General features: G+C 39.7%; 1 long non-coding RNA gene across 1 annotated transcript; it reads right to left on the bottom strand.

Moving 5' to 3' along the window:
* Nucleotides 1–6,962: 6,962 nt before the first annotated feature.
* Nucleotides 6,963–8,954, bottom strand: LOC109510546 (uncharacterized). Its single transcript, XR_002167145.1, has 3 exons — nt 8,682–8,954; nt 7,180–7,276; nt 6,963–7,010 (listed from the first exon to the last, which is right to left on the bottom strand). It is a non-coding gene; the product is annotated as an uncharacterized LOC109510546 (long non-coding RNA).
* Nucleotides 8,955–9,379: the final 425 nt, after the last annotated feature.

Here is a 9,379-nt window from a genome sequence, read left to right as displayed (position 1 = left end):
ATATAGTATGATCTATTGTATCAAAAGCTTTCTTCAGATCCAAAAAAATCCCAACCGTGAATTCCCTATTGTCTATGTTAGTTGCTATTGCTTCCACAAACTCCATTACTGCCATTAAGGTTGTACGTTTTTCTCTGAAGCCATATTGATTTTCACTTAACAGCCCGTGTTTGTTTATAAAGTTGTCAAGTCTGTGAGAGAATAATTTTTCTAATATTTTTGAAAATTGTGGTAGCAGTGATATTGGTCTATAATTTGTAAAGAATTGTCTTTCTCCACTTTTAAAAATTGGGATGACTTTAGCTGTTTTCATTTTTGATGGAAAAACACCGGCTTTGAATGACAGGTTGCATATGTATGTAAGAGGTCGCACTACATATTCTATAATCTGTTTTACTCTTGTCATATCAATATTAAAACAGTCTGTTGACTTTTTACTTGTATATGTTTTTACAATATTTAATATTTCATTATGATTCACAGCAGTAAGAAACATTGTGGAAGAGTTTTTTTCTGTGTATTTATTTCGAAAGAATTTATTGGATCAGGAATTTGTTTTGCTAAGTTACTACCGATATTCACAAAATACTCATTAAATTCCTTTGCTATTTCTGCAGTTTCCTCAATAATGGTATTTTTATCTTTCATAAAGTACTCCGGATAATCTGCTTTTTTAGAGCTATTTCTAATTACATGATTTAATATTTTCCATATTTCTTGAGTGTGTTGCTTTTATTTTGCTCTAATAATGCATGAAAATGGTCTCTCTTACTAGTTCTTATAATATTTACTAATTTTTTTTGAGAGGTCTTATATTTTGTTTCAGCTTCTTTGGTTCTGAATTTTAGAAACGATTTGTATAAATTGTTTTTCTTTTTACATGCATTTTCTATGCCTTTTGTTATCCATGGCTTACTTTGGTCTATGTACTTTTTGGAGACCTTAATTACTGGGAAATGTCATGTAAGGAGGTTATGGTTGACTGAAATGCGTCAAACGCAGTATTTGGATCTTCATTTGTATGGACCTCAGACCAATTTTGTTTGTTTAGGTCGAGCTTGAAAGCTGCGATGGAGTGTTGGGTTCTGTGTCTTATTTCTGATATGTGGTTTGTTGATTTTGTTTTTCTTTCAAAGTAATTATAAAAGACTGCAAAGACCGGTAGATGGTCACTTATATCAGTTATGAGAAGTCCACTTTCCTTTTTATGATCAATCTTATTTATAAATATATTATCTATTAATGTGGCCGTATCAATTGTTATTCTACTGGGTTTCAGAATGACTGGGAAAAGACTGTTGCTATACATTGTATTTATGAAATCTGTTGTTTTTTTTATGTCCATTTGGGTTTCATAAGTCTATGTTAAAGTCGCCACATATTTGTGTTTTCTTGTCATTAGAACAACTTAGCATATCTGTCAGTTTTTTATTAAATGTGTCAAGACAAGATCCTGGTGTCCTATAAATGCAACTTATAATGACATTTGATGCATTTTTAATATGTATTTCAATAGTTAGGCATTCCATTAGACTCTCTGTTTTATTTTTCACGCTCTCGATTTTACTGCATCTAAGTGCTTTGTCTACATATATTGCGACTCCCCCTCCTTTTTTGTCTTCCCTCTTAGTTGCATACATTTCATATCCATCAATTTTCATTTCACTTGTTTTTTCATCATCAAGCCAAGTTGCTTATATGGCAATTATTGTAAATTTCTTAAGTGTAGTCAAATATTCTTTAATTTTGGTGAAATTTTTATCAAGACTTCTGCTGTTTAGGTGTATCACTGAAAGTGTATTTTTCAGTTCTATATTTGTGTTGAATTGTTCGTCCGTATAGTACTCAGAGTTTATGATACTTTCTTTTAACGTTATCTATGTGTGGCTTCCAGGATAGTTTAGTATCTATTACTAGTCCAAGAAACTTATTTTCATAAACTCGTTCTATTTCAATTGAGTTTATCTTTATTTAAACTTGGTGTTTGATTGGTCTCGTGCCAAAAACAACAAACTTAGATTTTGTCAAATTTAGTGATAGTTTATTTCTGTCAAACCAGTTTTTTAATATGTTTAATTCATTTTCCACAGTTTTCAGGGGCAATTTCCCCTCTTTCACGTGCAGCTTTTAGTTACTGAAGCAGTTCTTTTCTTTTTTGACGTACGGCATCTGTGTAGTCTTCGTTAATGTAGATTTTGGTACCTTTTAAATATTTTGCTCTCTGTAGAATCATTGTTTTGTCCTTACATTTTTCAAATGTCACTACTACTGGCCTTGGTCGAGGTCTTCCCGATTCGTACCTCCCCATGCGGTGGGCTCTTTCCACCTCGATTGTCTCCTTTAGCTGCAGTTGCTCCTTGAAGATTTTTTGCACTTTTTGCTCCGTTTCGGTCCAAGTTTCTCCTTGTAGTTCCTCAATTCCATCGATTATCAAGTTGTTTCTTTTTGATTGTCCCTCTCAGTAGTCCATCTTGTCAGTTAATACAAGCAAACTGTCACATACTTTGTATATTTCAGTTTGCATAGTTTTACCGTGGTCAGTTTGATTCATTTGCTGTTTTTTAATGTCATCAACCTCCTTTTGGGTGAAATTGATACTGGTTTTCAGTTCTTGTACTTCTCTGGAAAAACTGTTGAGTCGCGAGTTTGTTGAGTCGAGTATCAGCTTTACAAATCCTTTTAAGTGATCCTGTTGTTGCTGCATGAGCGCTATGAAAAGTTCTTTTTGTTGCAGGAGTAGTTCATTGACTTGCGTGAGAGTCATCAATTCTTCGTCCTGCTTTGCATCCTGTCCCCGTTTAGGCGGCATCCTTCGGAATTCGTTGCTAGCCGGCTGTCAGCTAGTTGTTGACGTGTGCTGTTGTCTTTCTGCCAACCCGGATGTTGTTGACGTGGCAGTGGGCCAGTGACCTCCCCCACAGCCGCGGTGTTCGTACTCTTCACATGGTTCAGATGACGATAGTGAGCAGAGAGTTTTAAATGACAGTTGATGCAGATGTGGATATGTTTTCATTTCCAATATTCTAAAGGGTCTTGGTTTCTGGGTGTGTTTGCTTCTGACAGGCAGCGTTGGACTTCAATTATGGAGGATCTCGCAATTATAAGATAAAATGAATAAAGCAACTGTAAGGCTCTTTAACTGACTATCATATGTATAACAGGTCATTCACTTGATAAACTGATAAAGTGGGTGCAATGCGCCACCGTAAAACAATTGTATATAACAGTAAACAATGCTGAAAGAAGAAAAAGATTTACCAAGATCAAAATTATTCCACACTAGGGAAAACTTAGAACGATCCATAATTTCGCAAAACTCCAGCCAACAAACCCACGTGTTAATACAGTTTGTGTCCTTATAAACACACTTTGGCACAGCACATTCAAACGATTCAGTTCCTGTATTGGTCACGTGATTCTTTCTTAAAGCAATACACGCACCGTTGCGGGGTTTCACTCTTGAGCTCTCGGCATTGTGGTGACGCACCAGTGTCGCTCGTCCCATCACTAACATGTAGAGTAGTTGAAGTTTAAAGAGATATAAGATTAAGCACAACTTTAATATAGATTCTACATGTTTACACCTTTGTCTCAATAAAATCACAAATAACACAACAACAGTTTTCTATTCAGTTTGAATTATTCGTCTTTTTGTTTCAGCGTTGGTTCATGTTGCAGCCATGCAGCAGCAATCATGTTTAAGGTGGACATGGCAGTGAGACTGGGCCTTTCCGCTTCAGCCTGCACGTCACGATCCTGTGCATGGAATGACATGTCTAGAAAGAAAGTGGAACCAGTAGTTGAAGAAAGTTAAGAGAACTGGAAAAACATCCTGTGCAACGTCATTCAGCAGGATATCCAAAGACAGCATTGTGGTAACTCGGGGTGAGTCACATAATGAAGCAAAGATGTCTAGGTAATTTGCTGAAAATAGATTGCAATAGCAATATCCTAACTCAACCAAATGTGAATAATGATACACGCATATGAAACAGGCACTTGTACTCAACATGTTAAATGTAGCATGTTTCAAATGCTTTTATTCATGATTATATATCTTATTTCATATTTAGGGATATGTTCCGCCATCGCCGCGTCCCAGTTGCGGCTAGACAGACAGATAACTCCTTCAATGACCACACCGTTGAAATTTCTTGAAATTTATTCACAGGCGAGTCAACAAGGTGTAAAACAGACAAACATACAAACACTTACACGATGTTGCAACGTAAAACGTGGTAAAACAATGGGCCTCACTTGTCTGAGCATGACTAACGCGTGACTACGCTAGTGTTGCTAACGTTCGCGAACTAATCAGCTAATTGCTATTGTAAATGCTAACTAAACAATTGGAACGCCCCACAAATGTAAATATACGGCGAACACACCCCACTAATTAGCAATGTGACAGACATTTACAAAAATAAATTTACATACAGGCTGTGCTTGGCCTACGACAAGAAATTGCAGTACGGTTCCCCGCGCAACTTGAAACAGGAAGTGTCTCACGCGACAACATCCGGTGTGCCCTTCACAATAAGCTGCTTGTGGAGGCTCTCAGTCGTACAGGAAAGTTCCATCGTAGAAAGGGTTCCGTCAGTCGTCATCTGTACCTGTGGGTAAAAAACAAAAGCAAAAAAGGAAGCTCACAGAAGCTTCCGAAGCTTCGAAACGTCCTTTAGCTTCTGTGAGAGAAGCGAAACGTCCTTTTTTGTTTTTGTTTTTTACCCACAGGTACAGATGACGACTGACGGAACCCTTTCTACCCTTCACAATAAGAAATTGGCTTTACAAAATAAAGCAGCTTTGCAACTAGAGCAGTGTTTTTCAAACCTTGTGCCGCGGCACACCAGTGTGCCGCAAGACGTTGTCAGGTGTGCCGCGGGAAAATAAATATCCAATTTGTATGCCTGTGCAGTGTATCGCCCAGAAAGTAATTGTTTAGTACCCTCCCATACCGCTAGGGAGCAGCAACAGCTAGCCAATTGCCTTGTGTTTCGACGAGAGACAAGCGAATTTGTGAGGCATGAATGAATGCAGGACGACGGTGAAACAATAAATATGAAAGATGAGAAAATACTTTTTTCTTTGTGTTCATTTGATTCCAATTCAAGCTGTTATAATGTCATTTTTCAATGCTAAAAACGGTTATAGTAACAACATAACACATTCATTATTCAAATAAGCGTTTATTGTTCACATTTTCAGCTAGTGGTGTGCCGTGAGATTTTTCCAGTGAAAGAAGTGTGCCTTGGCTCAAAAAAGTTTGAAAAACACTGAACTAGAGAAACATAAAACAAACGTTACATGGCTCTTCAGGAGCCAGAACAGGATAACCGACGAACACTTAAACTTGCTGAGATCAATTACACCAAAAGCTGCAGTTCTCACGGGCATTTATTCACATGAGGACTCCACAGACAGAAACACTGCTTCAGAGTGCAAAGACTGTATTCCTGAGCCAGTTACAACTTTGGATGAAGAGTCAGCATGTGATCTCACACCTGAAGAACTTTCATCGAAAGTTGACCAGACATTGCTCTGTTGTGATGGAGGGAGCTGCACAATCAACGGGTACAGGTTGATAGTCTGTAAAATAAATCATATCACATACATATCCCGGTATATTAAATTTTTAACTGTGGGCTTCTTTGTTTTGTTTTGTTATTACCAAATGAGTGGACATTACAGTTTTTTCAGACGACTTACAAGTTACTTGTAAATGAAGGCTCACGAAATTCAACCGACGGGAGCGGCTTTATTGGAAGTAGAAGCTGCCAGTCTTCTTGGGATGGCACGGCGCAGATGTACAACACTCAGACTCAAGCGATGACTGAGCTCAACCGCAACTGGATGCGGTTTCGGAGCGTCTCCGTATGATGGTTATCAACTGGAGAAGTTGAATCTGCGCTTCGGAAAGTAATGGCGGATTTGGCTGATCGGCGCCAGTGAAGGTATACAGCCATGGACTCAAGGCCACCTGAAATTGTTGGCGGCCGTCCCTCCAAAACAAACAACGCTATTTGGAATCTTTCCCCTGGATGGAAGTACGTACGGAAGCTAGTGACCTCACCATCGCCCCCTCCTTCTCGCCCATGGACTGATAAGCCGGGACTGTCTCCATGAGCAGACTTTGACGAAGCAGCTGTGGCCTTTACCCACACACAACCAGACTATCACACGCGCATACACATCCTTATCATCAACGCCTTCATTGTTCCTGGATTTTCCCCGTGATGTGACCTGATCTGCTGTGCGCTGAATGGACTGGCAGCACGCCGGTTGGGCCGCGTCGCGCTCCACCCCACCCCCACCAACCGCCCCCTCATTACATGTTATGTCTTTTGACTTGTTGTAACTGTCATATGCTTTGATGTGCATCGGTGTGATGTGCATTTTTTTTCTCCTAGACTTAAATTATCCTCATGTAAGTTGAGGGATTCGTTGTTTTTCAGTGGATGGCTCTTCTTTACGAATGACAGATGGAGAGATGGAATCCTTTAATGCAGTTTTAAAAAAAGGAGAAAAAAAAGAACGTCTGCACCTCCGAACGGATTAACGAGAACACCCCACCCTTTCAGTCACGAAAACACTTCCTGCTTCTCTTTGGCCAATCAGACGCAAGCAACATAAAAATGTTTCAACAATTATTAAACAGAATATAATTTAGATAACTATAACATAAAAGATTATAATGCTCAAATATAAAATGAAAATAATTGACAATTAGACATAAGCTTACACTCAGAAGAGGATAGTTCGAGCATGTTTTTTTTCCCTTTTCTTTCCCTAATGTTTACTTTCTAAGATCTCGGGGCACTGTACATACGGCGAGTACCGACAGGCCCTTCGCACTGTATCCCATGTTCCTCATTGTTTTTCAAGTTTCTTGTGCAGAGCGTGCCTGTTCAGTCCAATTACCCCATAGGGATAAATAAAGATTCCTGAATCCGAATCTGAAGCGAAACTTTCTGCAGCTGTCATAGTATCTTCATGGTCGGCATTGATATCTGTGGAAAAAAAAAAATATTTCTATGCTTGTGTGTGTTTATAACCTGATGCATTGATACAAGTTTTTCAATTTGGTGTTCATACATCAGTCTATACTTTATTTTTCTTCAGTCTATACTTCTTTATTTTCAAGACAAACTATAATTCTGCTGGGTTTTACAGTTTTACCTTGCAAGTTTTGAGTGTCCACTTGGTGAAACAGCTGCTGTATACGAAAATACAGATGGAACGAAATCTGGACTACAATGTTCCAAGGATGCTTTTCCTGTCAAATTTAAGGATTTAAATCATAGGTGTCAAACTCAGGTCCTGGAAGGCCGCTATCCTGTATGTTTTCCAAGTCTCCCTGTTGCAACACACCTGATTCAAATGAACAGGTTCAATGTCAGAGCTTCCGCAGAGCTTGCTGATGATCTGATCATTTGGATTAGGTGTGTTGCAACAGGGAGACTTGGAAAACATGCAGGACAGCGGCCCTCCAGGACCGGAGTTTGACACCTATGATTTAAATCAGGGGCCCCCAACCTTTTTTGCCCCACGGACCGGTTTATGTCAGACAATATTTTCAGGGACCGGCATTTAAGGTGTGGTGCAAATAATACAAGAAATTAATATGGTATGAGCTGCATGAAAACTGTGGTGTTTTCGAAATATAATAATAAACACAAGGAGCGTCTAATCTGGCCGAAACACTCCGATCGCTATGGCAATGTTTAATGCCTTCAAAATACGATACAATGCAAATTCAAAGTGCATGAAAATGACGACTCACCACAGCACCGAGCTTGATTTTCTGCAACCAGACGGTCCCATCTCGGGGTAAAAGGAGACAATGACACCTCAAGTGTGTGGTTTATGTCCAGTCTACTTCGTAATTTTGTTTTCGTCGCCGTTGCTGCAGAAACCCCCCGCCTCACACAGGTAGGATGTCGGAAATAGCAACAGTGCTATTGTGGCGATCTCAGAGTATTCAGCCATAACTTTAATCCAGTTGTCTCGAACGTACTTTTAAGGCCGCCGTGATTTGCGATCTCCAGCAGTTTTTTTTACTAATTTTGCGAGCTTCTGCGTTTTGTTTTGAAGTAATCGGTCACGTGATGGAGAAGCGTGGCTTGACGTGTGTCAAGCGTGACACAGACGGATGTAACGGAGAATCCGGTAGTTTTTCAAAATAAAATCATATTTCGTATTCCGAAATAAAACTGAATTAAGACAAGTTCTTTCTGTGCGGCCCGGTACCAAATGCCCGGCGGACCGGTACCGGTCCGCGGACCGGCGGTTGGGGACCCCTGATTTAAATGATAAATATGCAGTGAGAAATATATATGCGCACATACACACACACACGCGCGCGCGCGCGCACACACACACACACACACACACACACACACACACACACACACACGAAGCATGTTTTTATCATTTGCCGTTAGTATGGCTGTATATGTTTGTGTTAAACATGTGCATGAAGTATTGAAGAGTTACTTCCCACACAAATTGTAAACACGTTTGACTGTAAAGACTACATATCAACTGCTTCACTCATGCTATACTGTACTTCATTATTTTCACTCATTTGTTACTTTCACTAATTGAATGTTATTCTGGGCTTTCACAGAATAATAATAGAATATAATTTGACATGCTCCACCTAACTCACAAGTACTTACCAGATATGAAGTGGGCACTGCAAAGACGAACAGTATTAATTGCCTCCTCAGACCAATTCTCACGTCTAAAGCTTGTAACCATAACTTTTGCCGTTTTTTTCTGAAAGGGTGTTTACTAGCAGGAATTCTATAAAAGACTAGATCTCTGTGTGTGCTCTTTCTGATAACCCACAGCACAGCATGAGCACACCATTACTCACACCATTTTGTTCTGTTCAGCGTGTGTTTTCCGCCTCCGAGATTTGCGCGCAGCCAGACTTAATGTATACATACGTCACATGAAACTAGTCTATACATATACACATACCCTCACCGGCCACTTTATTAGGTACACCCTGCTAGTAACGGGTTGGACCCCCTTTTGCCTTCAGAACTGCCTCAATTCTTCGTCGCATGGATTCAACAAGGTGTTGGAAGCATTCCTCAGAGAGTTTGGTCCATATTGACATGATGGCATCACACAGTTGGCGCAGATTTGCCGGCTACACATCCATGATGCGAATCTCCCGTTCCACCACATCCCAAAGATGCTCTATTGGATTGAGATCTGGTGAATGTGGAGGCCATTTGAGTACAGTGAACTCATTGTCATGTTCAAGAAACCAGTCTGAGATGATTCCAGCTTTATGACATGGCGCATTATCCTGCTGAAAGTAGCCATCAGAAGTTGGGTACATTGTGATCATAAAGGGATGGAC

This window comes from Hippocampus comes, unplaced genomic scaffold (assembly GCF_001891065.2).
Source record: "Hippocampus comes isolate QL1 unplaced genomic scaffold, H_comes_QL1_v1.1 scaffold130, whole genome shotgun sequence".
Lineage (NCBI taxonomy): Eukaryota > Metazoa > Chordata > Actinopteri > Syngnathiformes > Syngnathidae > Hippocampus > Hippocampus comes.
This window is presented reverse-complemented; position numbering and strand designations above follow the sequence as displayed.